Below are 15836 nucleotides of genomic sequence, written 5' to 3' on the forward strand. Positions count from 1 at the left end.
TAAATAGTTGTGATTGCAATATTTGTAATTATTACACAACTTCATCCCATCAGAATTCCTTCTGAGTGGTGCTTTGTAGGTGGGAATAAATGAGTTTATGTTCACAAACAGCTCTGAGGATTTGGAATGAAAGTTAGATACTAAGAATCATGATAGTTTGTTCCCTAAAAACAAGTAACACTTTGTTTCTTGACACAAAGAAATAATGAATCATTGTTTGGATCTGATGACTTGATTGTGTCTCTCTCTTTCATAATCATATGTAGGATTAAATGGTCACTTGAGGCTTCGCTGTTTCTAAAAAATTCTCTCAGTGACTGAAAAGAGGCTTAAGATGATGAGATACTTGAGAAAGAATTATTATACCCTTTACCACAGTACTTCAAATAATATAAAATCTCTTTGTTCTGAATTTATTTCAATAGCCAATGGTAGAAAGGGTACATTTCCTAAATTATATGAATACCTGTTATCTACAGATCACAAATCTGATCCAAATGAAATATAAATCAAAAAGTAATTTGATTGGTAGCAATTTACCTAGGGAACTTCAAATATTTAGAGTCTACTTCTTTCATGATTTTTTACTTCTGCACCTGACCCATTCTTTTGATTCTATTATCCTCTACAGACATGGGACAAACAAGTCAATTCCCCCTACTTTTCTAATTTTCACCTCCAGGTTCCCTGGCAAAGAGGAATGTGCTCCGTGCTGGGGCATTCCTGAGAAGAGTCATTTGGTTGCAGCCATTGAATGGAAAACCCACCCTAATTACTTCCCTAACTATAAAACTACAGTATTGGGGGTGGGGAGGATACTATATGCAGCTCTTTACCCATTGATTGATTGATTGATTGATTTACATATTAAACATAAGTTTATACATGATACAATTCTTGAGAGCACATATAACAGACACTATTATGGGTTCTTGGGATATAAATGCAGTGAAATAACATTACCAAGTTTACTCACATGCTTTCCTTTTTGTATTTCTTGATATTATATTATTCCTACTCACTCAGAGGTTAAATTGCTTTAATGTGAATTCCCCAAAAGAAGGGATTATGAACAGACAAATTTAGTGTATGATCTCTTGGCTAGCAGGTGCCAGAGCAGTGATCAGACTTGTCCTCTCCCTTCAACAGAAGTTTTATTACTACAGCAACTGTCTAATTTCGTCTTACACTCCTGTCTTCAAAGCCATTCCAATTGGCTGCACTGCACAACTCCAGGGGGCACAATTTACACATCATCACATTCTCTAGTTTTGAGGCCCATTAGCACGCTCTCCTGTGATTTTTGAGTTCTCATACATTTTGAGAAAGCCACAGTAAAGTATCAGTCCTGTACTTCCATTTTCTAGTATCAGTCCTGTAGTTTCATTTTCTAGTACCTACAGTATTGTACCTACAGTACTGTAGCTGCGTTTTACATTTACAGAGGTAGAAATCGAGGATTAAGTCAGAGAGGGCTCCTTCATTCATGAAGTGGTTATTTAAGCCTACTATGTACCAGATGCTATACTGCATGTGCCTGTAGCCTGCTCAGATCCCACCCAGAAATGCCTCATCTGGAATGCCAGTGCAGTGAGAGGAGACGTCCTCTTCAGGGCCGTGCCAATGTCCTAGTGACATTGAGACATTCAGGCTTTCCAGGACTTTTTTGAGCCGAATGATAGTCAGTAACAACTAGGTACATCACTGAATAATGTTTCAACTGACAAACAAACATCCTTTTCTGGTATCTACCTGATTCTGCTCAGTTTCAGAATAATGACTTATGCTAATACAGTCATGACTTTTTCCGTAGAAATATTTATAGTCTTTGGAGTGTATTAAAATATTTACTGGCTGACTAATGGTGGCTAGAATTTCTTGAATTCTCCTGGAATCTCTTCCAATAGGTATTGCTAACAAAGTAGAAGATAAAATAATAATGTCTTGAATGCATAGCATAATAAAAAGAACTTATGCTTGTTTAGCATTATATACACAGCAGTTTTACAACTTAGCCTTTTCAAATCATGGCCAACAACTCTGTGTGATAGGTATTACCATATCATTTTACAGATGAGAAAACTCAGGTTCCAGAGAGATTAAGTAACTGCTCACAGTCACACAGCACGACTCCTATATCTGTCCTGCTCCAAACCCTGCCTTTCACCATTTTAACCACCCTTGTATAAGCTTACTTTAAAATTGTACTTACAACATCTTCAGATCCAGGTGACTCAGTTCAGGTCACGTAAGTCTTATTGAATGATGCAGTCTGAGCCATATCTGAGGCCGGAGTTAGCTGATGTGGATTTGAACCTTCCTATTTTCATCATGAAATCCCAGGTCTGTTTGATTTATCAACTTTGTCAGGTAGTTACCCCTCCTTATTCAGGGCCATGTGGAGGCAAAACTGCAAAATAGGCATGTGTATTATCTCTCCCTGTGCATCACTTCATCGCATCCTCTAAGTACGTCTTCCCTTTCCAGATCTTGGAAATCTTTACCATCTATGTCCTGATTATGCCTTTTTTCAGTGCTTCCAGGTGAGCCCTGCCTCCCTGAGGCTTCACCAAATCCTGCTCTAATAAATACTGTTAATTTGCTGTCATCCATTCCTGCTATCTGAAATCTCCAAGGTGTCAACTTAGGGACTTTCTCCCTCATAGTATGTGATCTTGGGGCCCGTCTTATCGTTACAGCAGGCAATGCAGTCCCTGAAGACCACATCTCTTAAGATTCAGTGACTGCCAAGTGGAGGCCTAACCATAGACAATCTGATGCAATTCTGAAACCCCGTTTCCTGAGAAGAGGGAAGCAAGGATAGAAGAAAAAGTTAAAATTTGTTAAGTTTTTAGGAAGCACCCTGGCAAGATTGTGTTCTCATTCCTGCTCCAAGAGTTGTCTTTCAGCTTTAATCTTTAATCCTGTGCTATTCCTCAGATCTTTCTAAAACATTCTTCTTTGTTTTGGTTAATCAGAAATGTTTCTTTGGTTTACAACCCAAGAATTATCATAATAAACCTTCCCTCTGTGTTGGTAGACCTGCATACTGAATGTCCCCAAGCCTCTGACTGTCCTCTTCTTCCTTCACTGTCTCCTACTGTGTTCACCCCATCACTTGCCAGGTCAGGTGGTCTGTCCCTCCCCGGGTGACCCAGAACAAAACAGGCAGCTGCTATGAGATAATGAGCTAGTGACAGAGAGAGGGGATTGCCGGGGTCCTTTCCCCAGCTTCCCCTCTGAGAGACCTATGTGATTCTTTAAGCTACATTTATTTTCAACAACTATTTAAATTCCATTTATCCCATCTTGGACTTTGACTTAGGGTTCAATTTGGGACTTAGCATGTGGCCATTTATAGCCAGTTTTCTTCTGTCTCAGATTCTAGTGTATGCTCTTCTCCCAAAAAGGTTAGGAAGCCTAGGAGATGTAGGTCAGAAATGCTGAGTGAAGAAGATCAGGTGGTGCGGAGCCAGAAGGATACCTAAAAGCATAAGTTGATTCTAGTGCTACCTTGTTTGACACCTTCAGTGGATTCCCCATCTGAACTCTTGACAAAGTTTAAACTTCTTCAAGGCATTCAGATGCACCAAGGCCTGGCCTCTGCCTGTCTCCAGCTTTGTCTCCAGAGTTTACTCCCTTACACTTCACTCTTCAGCAAAGCTACACTAAAAAGTCTTCCCTGTACCTGCTTCATTTCCTTTCCTTCTCTGTGCCTTTTTTCAGTCTATTACCTGCCTCTGGAATGCCCTTCCTCACATAGCCTCAACCACCCATACCTACTTATGAGCTAGCCAACTGTCATTCATCTTTTAAGAGCATCTCTAACATAACCTCTTAGGGAATTGTGTTCTTTGGTGACCTTCTACACCAACCCCTTCCCCACTTGCAGAGACCCAGTTAGTCTGTGCTTTCATATTCCTATTCATCTTCATATTCCTGGTACTTAGCATTGTGAGTATGAGTAACAATTGTAAATTATTGGGGTAGGTTGGTGTGTGGATGGATGGATGGATACGTGGAAGAGTGAATGAATGAAGCCCTTATATAATTGCAAAACATGGCATTGCAGGAAATATTCCATAATTAAGTTTTATTTTTTAGACTAAAACTTTATGCTATGGTTGGTCTGTTCCTTTCCTCTACCCTGTTTGGGTCTATTAGTAGTGATTCATTTCCAATCAATAATGATTCAATTTATTTGGAGAAGTCACTTAAGTAACTCAGTTATGTCTACCACATAAATAACACAAGTCTTGACCTGGCTGGCTGGCTCTCGTGGTGACATAATCTACTTAACCCAATTACCAAATTGATCAAAGATCCCAAAACAGTTAATGAAGAAAAATAAGCGCTAATTTATCTTTAAAAATAGATGCTAAGAAAGCAAGAGGAAAATCAAAGTAGTCTAGAAATTCTGTCATCATCAGAGCACCCAGAAAATAAATTTGTTTAACTCAAGTAGTGTCAATACTCTGAAAAATATTTCAGGGTAGCAGATCAAGATTTACCAATTGACCTGACGATGAAAGATTTACACACTACCTTCTAAAATGCTTGTCTCATTAAAGTATTTTCTCTTTATATCAAATAAATGCAACTTTATATTCATTCCCTCTAATTCAAACCAGTCTTTCCATTTGAGGGCACTGATAGTGTATGTAAGACGGAGGTTTTTTCGTTTGTTTTGTTTGTTCTTTGAGACAGGATCTTGCTCTCTCTCCCTGGCTAGAGTGCAGTGTGCGATCACGGCTCATTGCAGCCTCAACCTCCCAGGCTCAAGCAATCTCCCCACTTCAGCCTCCTGTGTGGCTAGGACTAAGGGTACACACCAACACATCCAGCTAATTTTAAAATTTTTTTGTAGAGATGGGGGTCTCCATATGTTGCCCAGGCTGGTCTTGAACTCCTGGGCTCAAGTGATCCTCCTGCCACTGCCTCCCAAATTGCTGGGATTATAGACATGAGTCACCCCACCCTGGCAGGTGGATTTCTAAAAGCAGAATTACCGTGTTCTCTTTGGTGCGTAAGAATTGTGCCTTCATTTCCTGCAAGATAGGGCCAGTGACTATGTTCCCTCAAACCCTTTTGCTAAGAGAATGTCAGTCAGCGGCTGCGAGGACTCATGAGGCTGCAGCTGTTTTCCTGTTCTGGTATGAAATGATTATCCCAGCAGCAATTTTGCCAGATAAGCAGGCAAGGCCACAGGAGGCACTTTTCTTTTGTCCATATTAAAGTTTTGCATAAATGTTTTGTTTTCTTGCCTTTCCCGATGGGGTTGAATATGTTGGAATATCTCCATACTTCATAACCCATGCAGCTGGTAGCACCTGGGGGTCAGTGTTTGCAAGGCCTCCCCAGGTAGGTTTCATCATGTAAATTGAGTCTGACTCATCTCTCAGCAAAGGTTGTGAAACACCTTTGGAATTCCTGGGTCCAAATTCTTTACTCTTGAGGGCTGAACTCAAATCAGACTTCCAGAAGGGCTGAGACAGAGGATAGGTGACAGGGAAGAGTGAAAGAGAGAGAAGGGAACCAACATCTACTGAGCATCTAGGGTATGCTTAGTACTGGGGTAGGTGTCTTGAAGATGTGATTTCATTTTAACTTCCCATCAACTCTTTGAGAAGATATTATTGGTCTCTATTTTTCAAATTAGGAAGTGGAAACAGAGAAATCAAGGTGACACAGCCAGTGAGTGGTAAATCATAATCAAGCTCAAACTCAACTCTGCCTTACTCTCTTTTGGCCATCACTCTGCTTCCCGTTCATTTAGAAAGTGCAGTCTTTGTGCACTTGTGGTTACATATTTCGCTACTCTCTAATGCCTTATTTATGTGTATCCACTGACACATTTACAAGGCAGAATGAAAAACTGAATTATCCTTCAACACATTCTAAGAGTAGTTAATGACAATAATTATACACACATATATAAAGAGACAATAATTTTGGAACTGCCTTAGTAATTTTGAACTACCTTAGTATTGTGCCTTGAAAATACATGTGACTCCCTTCCCTATTATTGTCATGATCATCATTACATGCTAGTGATAGTTACCCTCCAATATGCCAAATAGGTTTATGAAAAGCTACCATAAAGAAACATAAATCAAATCCTGCCCATTTGATTACATTTTACAAGGGGGAATATATTTTGAATCTCATCAAACCTTTCATAAAAGACAAATATAATACTTAAGGGCCTAAATTCAGGAGCCAGATTCCCTGGTTTGAAGCCCAGCTTTGTCACATCCTAGCCTGGGTAACCTTGGGAAGTTACTACAGCCAGTTTCTTCAACTGTAACATGGAGCTGCCAGCAGTGATACTTATCTCACATCAGAGGCTGCTGCGAGCCTCTCATGAGTTGATGTTCTGATGTCTTAAACAGAACTAGGCACATGATCAGTATTCAATACATGTAGGCTGTTTTATTTCTTATACATGTGAAAAAACAGGTCTACAGTTCAGCTACTTTCTTGGGGTGTCATGTTGGTGGCAGAGTTGGTACTGCCATCCACGTCTCTCGATTCTCAGTCCAGTGCTGAGCACTGTATGGCATCCAAAGGTGGGCAGCACAGGAAACCATAAGTTTCCCTCTATCTTTGCCCTTACTCCAGATAAACTGAAAATGCTGTTTCTGTGCCCCGCATGTCCACTGTCCAGTGTTGGGAGCTTAGCTTCCCCAGGGCCACCACTGACTCCACTGCCTGGCCAGCTGTCACAGCCCTGTGCTGTCATCCCCTAACACAGTGGATCCCAGCATTGTTTGGAATGCTAAGAATGTTAACAGACTCTATTAAGTCTGAATGTTGAAATTCAGAAACTCTCAAATTTGATTCCCTTTTTTTATAACTCATTTGACTACAAATCCTATTAAGACCTGAACTTTTTCTGTGACAAAACATCTGAACTGACATGAGGCTATTTATAGTTTGCATTTGACCCTCATAGTGTGAGGGACACTGCCCTACATCCTGGGGCAGCAGGATGCATATCAATTAGGGTCTTGGCAGAAAGAGATGGGGCATTCAGCCCAGGTGAATAAAGAAAGTTTATTAAAGGGACTGTTCACCAAGGCATGGCTGGAGTGAAGGAATCCTTCATAAGGGATGCTGGAGGACAGCAGAAGGAGTGAGTACTACATGCACCAGGAGCTGTTACCACCCCTAGATCAGGAGGGCCAGGTAGAGGCAGGAGTTACCTTAATTTGGAGAAAGCAGCATAGCAGAGGGTTGCAGTCAGGAGTAGTAGGTGGAAGGATCTCACCTGTAGCAAAATAGGAAAGAAACCTGGGAAGTCAGTACCTAACCTTACTTCCCCCTCCCTCTAGATCTTCTGCTGGTGCCTCTCTTTAACGAACCCTCACCGAAACCAGAGGCAAGGGAGTTCACAGATGTAGACCACATGGCGAGCCACCCAGGGTACAAGCAGGGTAGTGATGTTGGCCAGTAGATCTGGAGGGCTAATGGAAATAGCTTGCACAGCATATTCTATAACGTCCAATGTGTGAACTCTACTGTCTTTCTAAAAGCCAAAACTCAAGAATGCTTAAAAGACTTGCATTTTATTAAGTCAACAGCATAAAGATTCATTGGAAAATATTAATATATACATGTCAACTTTTTTTTGGTTTGCAGTTTTAGTGCCATAGAGACTTATGAGTCATTTATAATAACGTTTTGATATTGGAGTTCAGAAAACACTAGCCCAAAATGAAGGTCTTAGGAGTAGTCTTGGAAGCAAAAGGTTTTTTTCTGACCTTTTTAGCTCCCAGTCTCTCAGTCTCATCTTCTAGCCATAGAAACTAGAATCTCTCTTTTGAAGGTGGGTCGTAGAAACCAGAACCTCTTTTCCCCAAAGACAGCCATAAACCGTGAAAACATTACCCCGCATTTTCCTCCAATGTTCTGTGTAAAAATTGGCCATAAAGAAGTTATCTGACATACTTGGTTTGACTGTAGATTATAAGACCCCCCCATTCCAGAGAGAGTCCTGCCCCATACCCTAAAGGAAAAAATGCATGCTCAGAGAGGCCAAGAATCAAGACAGACAGGCTTTGCTGGGTTTCTCCACTTAGTCTTTGGCATTAGATAATATTCTTTTTGTCCAATCACATTTCTGCATGGCTGTCCATACTGTGTTCAAACTAAGCATAGTTTCGACAATTTCCCCTATACTTTTGGGTCCTCATTCTGAAGGCTTCTGAGTTTACACACTAAATACATTTTTATGCCTTTTCTCCAATTAATCTACCTTTTGTGAGTTAAATTTTCAGAGAAACTTCAGAGGACAATGAAGTTTCCCTTTGACCCCTACACTTGGCCACTCTGCGAGGCTGAAACTACCACACTAAAAAGTATTATTTCATTCACTGATGCACTCATTGACTCATATGTTCATTCTTTCAAAAAATAATCCTTATTGAATGCCTGCTCTGCAAAACACTACAGGCTCTGGGCTATAAACGCAAAAACATGACACTAGCCCTTCCACTAGCTTACAATTTAGTAAAAGACACTAATTTGTTGGAAAATAGTAATACAATCTCGGGTAAGCAAGTAGTTTCATCTCAAAGCTATCTTGCTGGTTTGGGTTTCTATTTTGAGGTGGGTTTCATGGCCATATCTGGGCTCAGTGGAAAAAAGTATTAAGATCTATTAGCAATATCTGACATGGGTGCAGTCAGGGAAAATGCACACAGCACACTGATTGGCTGATCGTGCTTTAATTACGTGGCAGAAATTATTAAATGAAATTATTTATTATAATGAAAGTAAGAGCAATTTCCACAGAAGGGCAGAAGGAGGGATTACTTTGAATTAGGAACATCTGAGAGGCTTTACAGTGGTATATAGAGGGTTTTTCAGCATTTCCAGACAAGAAATAATAGGTAGGGGCAAAGACAAAGTAAGCACAGGACAGGCTGGTGTAAGTGGGCCACAGGCCTTGGGAGCGATGAAGTATTAGGTGATCAAAATAGATTAAAGAGAGGCCATACTAAGGCGTTTGGACTTCAATTTGTAGCAAGTGGGTTACAATCGAGGGCTTTTGAGAAGAGGATGTTCTGCATTTTAGGAAAATCACCCTGCTAGAATTTTGAAAGGAGGAGGGGCTTAAGAGGAAACTGATGGAAAGTAATCTTTGTGAAGGAAGGACTGCGGTCACCTGGTAAGGAGATGGTGACGAGAGGACAAAGACATTAGCAGTAGGAATTCACAGAATGGTGGGCAGACATTTTGAGGAAGAAATGACAGATTTGATCATCGATTGGAGGGAGGAGTCCCAAGTGAAGCCAGGGTGTCTACAAGGTGAATTCACAAGAGGAGGAGGGCTCTGTAACCGGCAGGATGGGGCACTACTGCAATGCGGGGCATCTAGAGTTCGTGTTATGGTCAAAATGTTTACAAGCAAAGATCCTGCAGGTATTTCATATTGTGAGTCTGTAGTTCAGAAAAATAAAAGAAGAATGTTCCACGCCCAGAAAAAGTTCCACTACTATAATTCCTTATGGTAATTCTAAAATTCTAAAAGATAAAAATTACAAGTTTTTACGAAGTTTGGTGCCCAAACTTATTAGGTGATAAACCTGACCTGAACAAATGTGAAGCTATCTATAGACTTTATCCTACTCAAAGTCAATATTCATTTATCTTTGTTGCAGAAATAATACATTTAAATATACAATACTGTCCCAAATTTACCGGGCTGAGGGTTTTTTTAATTAAATGGGGCATGCATCAAATTATCATTTAAAAATAAAAAGTAAATATAATTTTTGAAATGTATCTGTTCCCAAGATTTTAGATGAAGAAGTGTGGATATAGATCAATATCTACAGTGGTTTTTAAATTTCACATTTTAAGAAGATATTATCTTAGTTTTATGCATTGGCATAAAGCACAGTAAGTAAGCAGATACCTCTTTTTATCTGAAAATTTTGGAGAATAAGCATTCTTTGTATGTGTCTTTACCCCACACTCATGCTTAGTAAGTTCCTTTATCCATAAAATTGGGATGATAATACTACCTACCTCATAGAGTTGTTTAAAGAGCAGATGTACACCATCTAACACGTAGTATGTTAGCAAATTTAGTCATTATTATCTCACCCCTTTAATCAACAAAACATTTTTTAAAAAGCATTTGGGATGAAAAACTTATGTTTTCCCAAACTCTGAAAGTGCAATGAAAATAAACATGTCCCTTTTTGATGAATGTAAGGGGCAAAGAGTACCCCCACTCCTTGAGAACCTAACATATACTTGGTCCTTTCGTCCCACAAGATGTTATTTTCCCCGTTTCACAGATGTGGAAACAGAGAGATGTTAAGCAGCATGATCAAGTCGCCCTCCAGTAAGGGATTAGATTAACTCTTCTTTCCACTCCACCTAGTTCCCAGAGATGTATGGAAGAGACAGCAGATAAAACATATTGTCGGTGTGAGTAAAACATTCACGTGGGCCTCTTCCTAGGCATACTCCTGGTTTTTAATCAGCTGTAAGAACGTTGTTTTTCCATTTGTGTTATTAGTCCTATGTTGGTAAGGACACACTTCAGACTCAAGATTTCTAAATATGCCCCTTTTTATCTACTTTGCACCAGTACTTCTGGAAATAACAGCCATTTGGCCTATAATAATAAAGTCTAATTTTCAGACAAGCTGCAGACGGTATCTGTTAACTTGATCATGATTGAGAGGAGGAAAGGGATGTGAGAGTGAGGTAAGAGTCTAGTAGTGGCGTATTGTGGGTGTGGGAGGGAAGTGTTCCCTTGCTGTAAGAGGGAATTACTTGATCCGAAAGGAAATCAAGTTTACTGTAACTTGACTAAGTAAACAGCAATGTAATCCAGTACTTCAATTTTTAATGTGGATACTTAAAATGGGAGAGTGCCACATTTTCTCCTTTTCTTCCCCAGAGCACACATTTCGAACCCGGCCTCTCTCCTCAGCCTGAGGCATGGTTTCTCAGTCTCACTCCTCGCAGCCAGGCAGGAAATGTTCCCAGCCACAGGATAAGCCTCCTGTTGGAAGGGGGCTGGGAGGGGGAGTGAGAAAAGGAAAAAAAAGAAACAAAGAAAAACAAACTTTACTAGGCCGCTAGCAGGAGCCCCGAAGGATCCCAGCCGGTTTCCAGTTTCCTAGAAGCAGGGATCACGCCTCCCCACCGCACTCCCGACACCGGCGCGCACACGCACACACAGGCGCTCACACGGACACGCACAGGCGCACACACATACACACACAGTCACACACATACACAGGCACATCAACAGGCACTCATCCACACGCACACCCTGATACAGGCACACACGCACAGACGCGCGCGCACACACACACACAGGAACTCACACACAGGCACACACGCGCACTTACACACGCACACAACGCCCGCCCCCACTCCAGCCCGTGGGCGTGGTTCCCCGCGTCTGCGAATTCGCCGGCCGGGGGCGGGGCGGGGCGGGGCTGCCTGCCCCGGGGCCCTGACAGCCGCGGGAGAGAGCGGCTGGGCGCACCTCCGGCCCCGCCGCTTCGCTGCTGACAGCCTCCCGGCGCGCCGGTCCATGCTGGTCCCGGTCTTTGTTCTGGGGCCGGCGCCGAGACATGCGCTGCTGACGATGGAGGTGGAGGACTCGGGCGGCGTGGTGCTGACCGCCTACCACTCGTACGCCCGCGCCCAGCCCCCCAGCGCCGAGTCGCGCTGCGCGCCCCGGGCCGCCGCCAGCCACCCGCTCAGCAGGTACCCCGAGCCGCTCCCGCGAGGGCGGCGCAGTCGCGCTGGGCTTGGGGGGGTTCGCCGTGCAGCTGCGCCTTCTGCCGGGGCGCACCACCGCCGTCCCTTGGTTGTTTCAAGTTTTGGTGGACTAGATGAGTGAGCCTGGGGTTCTTTGCATTGTCTTTGACTGGAGGTGGAAAACGCTCGAAGGCTCCACCAGCCGGAGCTGAAGTCGTTGGCTAGCAGAGATTAGCAGCGGGATTGCATTCTTGATATGTTGAGGCTAGACATATATATATAGAGAGAGAGAGAGAGCCCTCATTTCGGCCAAAGTTGCCTATAAAATATCGGGAAATTAAAAAATATTCCAAATGAAACACAAGCAGCACCTTAAAAGAAAACATTGAAATACATAACCCTAAATCCTTAGAATACTCCTTTTGAGAGCCTGTTCAGTAATTGCATGCCTGAGTTAAAATGTAGGTTGAGAAATTCTCTAAAAAGTACACCTCAGTAGACTTTTAAAGACACTTACTTCTACATGTTAAAACCTTTCAATTGTATAGATGCATGGGTGTCATTTGATTACTGCTAATGTCAACTCCATGCTGTCAATGCAAATATATTTCCTTTTTGTCAAAAGAAGTCTGTAAGCACCTCATCTTGTACATTTCAGATTTACTCAGGGATCTATGTTAAATTACCCTATCTGATCATCCATTTGATACAAGATCAAGGCCAAAGAAACTTTCATTAACTAAAACAAAAATGTTTTCGTGGGTAGACAAAGGTATCATAAAAGTATTATAATATCAAATATTATTAAAATATTTGATACATATTTGGGGAAGTTTCATTTGTGTAAATGTGACTGATCCATCGATGAGTGCTTTTCTTTACAAGTGGGCAGTTTGAGTGGTGTGTTTTCATCATGATTATTTTTAATCATTTCTTTTTTTCTCATACTTTTAACTTTAGTTGTGTGATAATGATTACTTCTGTTTCCTGATTTAATTGATTTGTGAGGCTTTCAACAGACTGTAACTTTATTTCAGGGAATATCTTTTTGGCTAGTATCCATGAGAAAAACAAACTACATTGGCAAGAGATCTATGTTGGGCTTGGCTAACAAAGAAAATGTTGTTTCTTTCAAAAATAGCAGGTTGAATGAAATCTCATTTTTATATAAAGACAGTGAGAAAACAACATTGTTTCCAGCTTTAGGAGTTGTGCATATTATTTTAAAAGCTCCTTGAAGATATAAACTGGCATTTATCTTTGGGGTATTTTCTTTTCTGAACATAATCATTGACTGTAAGTACTCAGATTATGACTAACTAAATGTATATATGTGTGTGTATATATGTATGTGTGTGTTTTGATAAAAAGCATGGGCCAAGTTTGTTCATTTTTTAAACGGTTCTAGTGTAGCTGTCCTGTCTATAATTCCCAGCAGCTGTCTCAGAACGCCAGCCAGATTGTGCCATTTGGGCAATTTGAAACTACATCCGTTTCCAAAGCAAACTAGAAGCAGAAGTTCTATTAACTCAGCATGTGGTCTTGTGGAATGATAATACATAAGAGCAAGCGTTACATGTCAGAGCTAGTATTTTACCTTAGGGTTGCCAATTAGATTCCTGTTCCAAGTTTGCATTTTTGGTAACTGCCCTGCACTCTGTCTATGGGAGCTTTGGTACCATTGTCCCTCTGTTGCAGGATCCCCAGCCCCTTGCAACCCAGTCACAAGAGAATAGCTTAATTCCTTGGTTCCCAGTAAAAAGCAATCAAAAAGAGGTTCCTGTATTTACAAAGAGCCAGAGGACACCATTAATCATGAGTCTGATAACAGAAATAATCAGGCCCAAGTTATTAACCTTTGACTCACTAATGATCAATACTTCCTTTCAAGCCAAGAAGCAAGATCGTATTGTTCCACTTCTCAAGAAAGCACTCTCTCTTTCAAGAATACCCTTTCCTTTAAATTGCTTACACATTTGTAACATATTTGTGGAGCAGTGAACAGTATGGCACTAGAAAGCATGGACTTTTGTATCTAACTATCATATTTTTTAGCTCTTGGAGGCATTGGTTCAATTCAAAGCAATCTATTCTTTTTTATTTTCCAGACCTCCTCTACACCTGAGTTTATATGTTTTTAAGGGTTTTTTTTTTTTAACCTTCTGGCCTTTTCCCAGTAAAATGGAATAGAATTTTTCTGTATTTTGTTCATTTTTTCGACTGTTGTATCCCTTGAACAGTAACTGGTACATCGTAGTAGCCCAGTAAATATTTGTTGAATAAATTAATGAATTCCTGCCAGGATTACAAAATAGCCAAGATTAAATGGGATTTTTAACTGCCAACCTCAACCTGTTTGTACCTACTAGGTGCCAGCACCGTGCTAGGCATTTGGGTTACAAAGGTAAATGAGACACAGTCCCTGTCCCAAGAATGTGGCCCTTTACCTTTCAAACCATCAAGACTGCAAAAAAAGATGAAATAAGTGACAATAATTGTACATCAAGAGGCTTCAGATGTAAATCTGGACTTTTAGCTAACCATTAAAAAAAAAATTGTGGGCCGGGCGCGGTGGCTCAAGCCTGTAATCCCAGCACTTTGGGAGGCCGAGGCGGGTGGATCACGAGGTCGAGAGATCGAGACCATCCTGGTCAACATTGTGAAACCCCGTCTCTATTAATACAAAAAAATTAGCTGGGCACGGTGGCGCGTGCCTGTAATCCCAGCTACTCAGGAGGCTGAGGCAGGAGAATTGCCTGAACCCAGGAGGCGGAGGTTGCGGTGAGCCGAGATCGCGCCATTGCACTCCAGCCTGGGTAACAAGAGCGAGACTCCGTCTCAAAAAAAAAAAAAAAAAAAAAAAAAAAAAAAAAAAAAAATTGTGAAGGACCCAGCAGCTCAGGCCTGCTCTGCTGCCTACCATCCCACTGAGCCAAGGCTGCTCCATCACAGGGGCCACTATGCTACTGTGCCACACTCTCCCTGTTTCCCTTCAACACCGAAGAAATTTCTTTTAGGGCCTGCTCATTTTATTTTACTAAATTTATTTTGCTTTCCCAAATTAAGTAGCCAGTGAAATGTACTTATCAGTTTTTCAGGTTTGAGTTCAGACTGGCAGACCCTGACTCTACACCAATTACTACGATGTGGCCTTGGGCAATTTACTTCCACTGCTTAGGATATTGACTAACACAAAGGAAGCACCAGATACGTTAGCTGTATTCCTACTGTTACCACTTTTAATCAGGCGCTTTTGATGTACAGGGGAGAGTCAAACATTTTTGGTACTTGGATCACTATCAGAAGTAGACAAACAAAACAAGGTCAAGAAAAAAAAGGGGGCCATTTAAAACTCAAATATCTGAGTGTTATAGCTCTGATGTTGCAATTCAGAAGAATTAAAGGGATCACTCATTCTTACCTCGTTTTATAAATTAGTTAAAACTATGTATGAAACATAATAAATGAAACCACCTGAAGTCATATGTTGCACTGGCCTTTAGAGAGAGTTATGTGTACCTAAAAGATTCTAGCCTGGGATATATTGACAGTAAGTCATCCTCAGATTTAAGTTCTCTTTTTAAAATCAATATTCAGAATATATAAATTAGTATGTTGATCTTTAATATACATATTATCCTTTGTCCATCTTGTCCTGTTCTGTTTTTGCTCTTTGAATTTGCATAGGGAAATCTGCTGTGGCATTTAAAATACTGTTAGACATATTTCCTTTAGAGCCTTTGGGATTCCTTTCCACATCCCCCGTTTCTTTAAGAATTATTTCTTATTTTTTATACAATTTCTATCACCATATTCCTTGACTCTATTAATAGAGTATGGGGATGGATAGTCTTGGTTGTTAATTCTCATAATTAATTCTATTTTCTCAGGTTACTTTTATCTTTTAAAGTTTTCTTAGGAATTAATTTCAAGGACTCCACAAAGTCTACTTTGGCTATGACTTTTCTGTAGCATGGCATACTTGTAACATGAATTTCAATTTGTTTCTTTGGAGCTAAAAGGCAAGAAAATCATCAAGGTACAACATCCTCATGTCTCCAGTAGGCACACAAACTTTTCAGTAGTTTAAAGCAAGAGCA

The 15836-nt window shown here is 40.9% G+C and overlaps 1 long non-coding RNA gene across 1 annotated transcript; it reads right to left on the bottom strand.

Annotated features, from left to right (window-relative positions):
• Positions 1-10799: 10799 nt before the first annotated feature.
• LOC110568623 (uncharacterized) lies at positions 10800-11661 on the bottom strand. Its single transcript, XR_002478864.2, has 2 exons — positions 11519-11661; positions 10800-11040 (listed from the first exon to the last, which is right to left on the bottom strand). It is a non-coding gene; the product is annotated as an uncharacterized LOC110568623 (long non-coding RNA).
• Between the last annotated feature and the right edge of the window lie 4175 nt (positions 11662-15836).

Source organism: Aotus nancymaae, unplaced genomic scaffold, assembly GCF_030222135.1.
Source record: "Aotus nancymaae isolate 86718 unplaced genomic scaffold, 86718_ANA_hifiasm-v0.15.2.pri h1tg000020l, whole genome shotgun sequence".
Lineage (NCBI taxonomy): Eukaryota > Metazoa > Chordata > Mammalia > Primates > Aotidae > Aotus > Aotus nancymaae.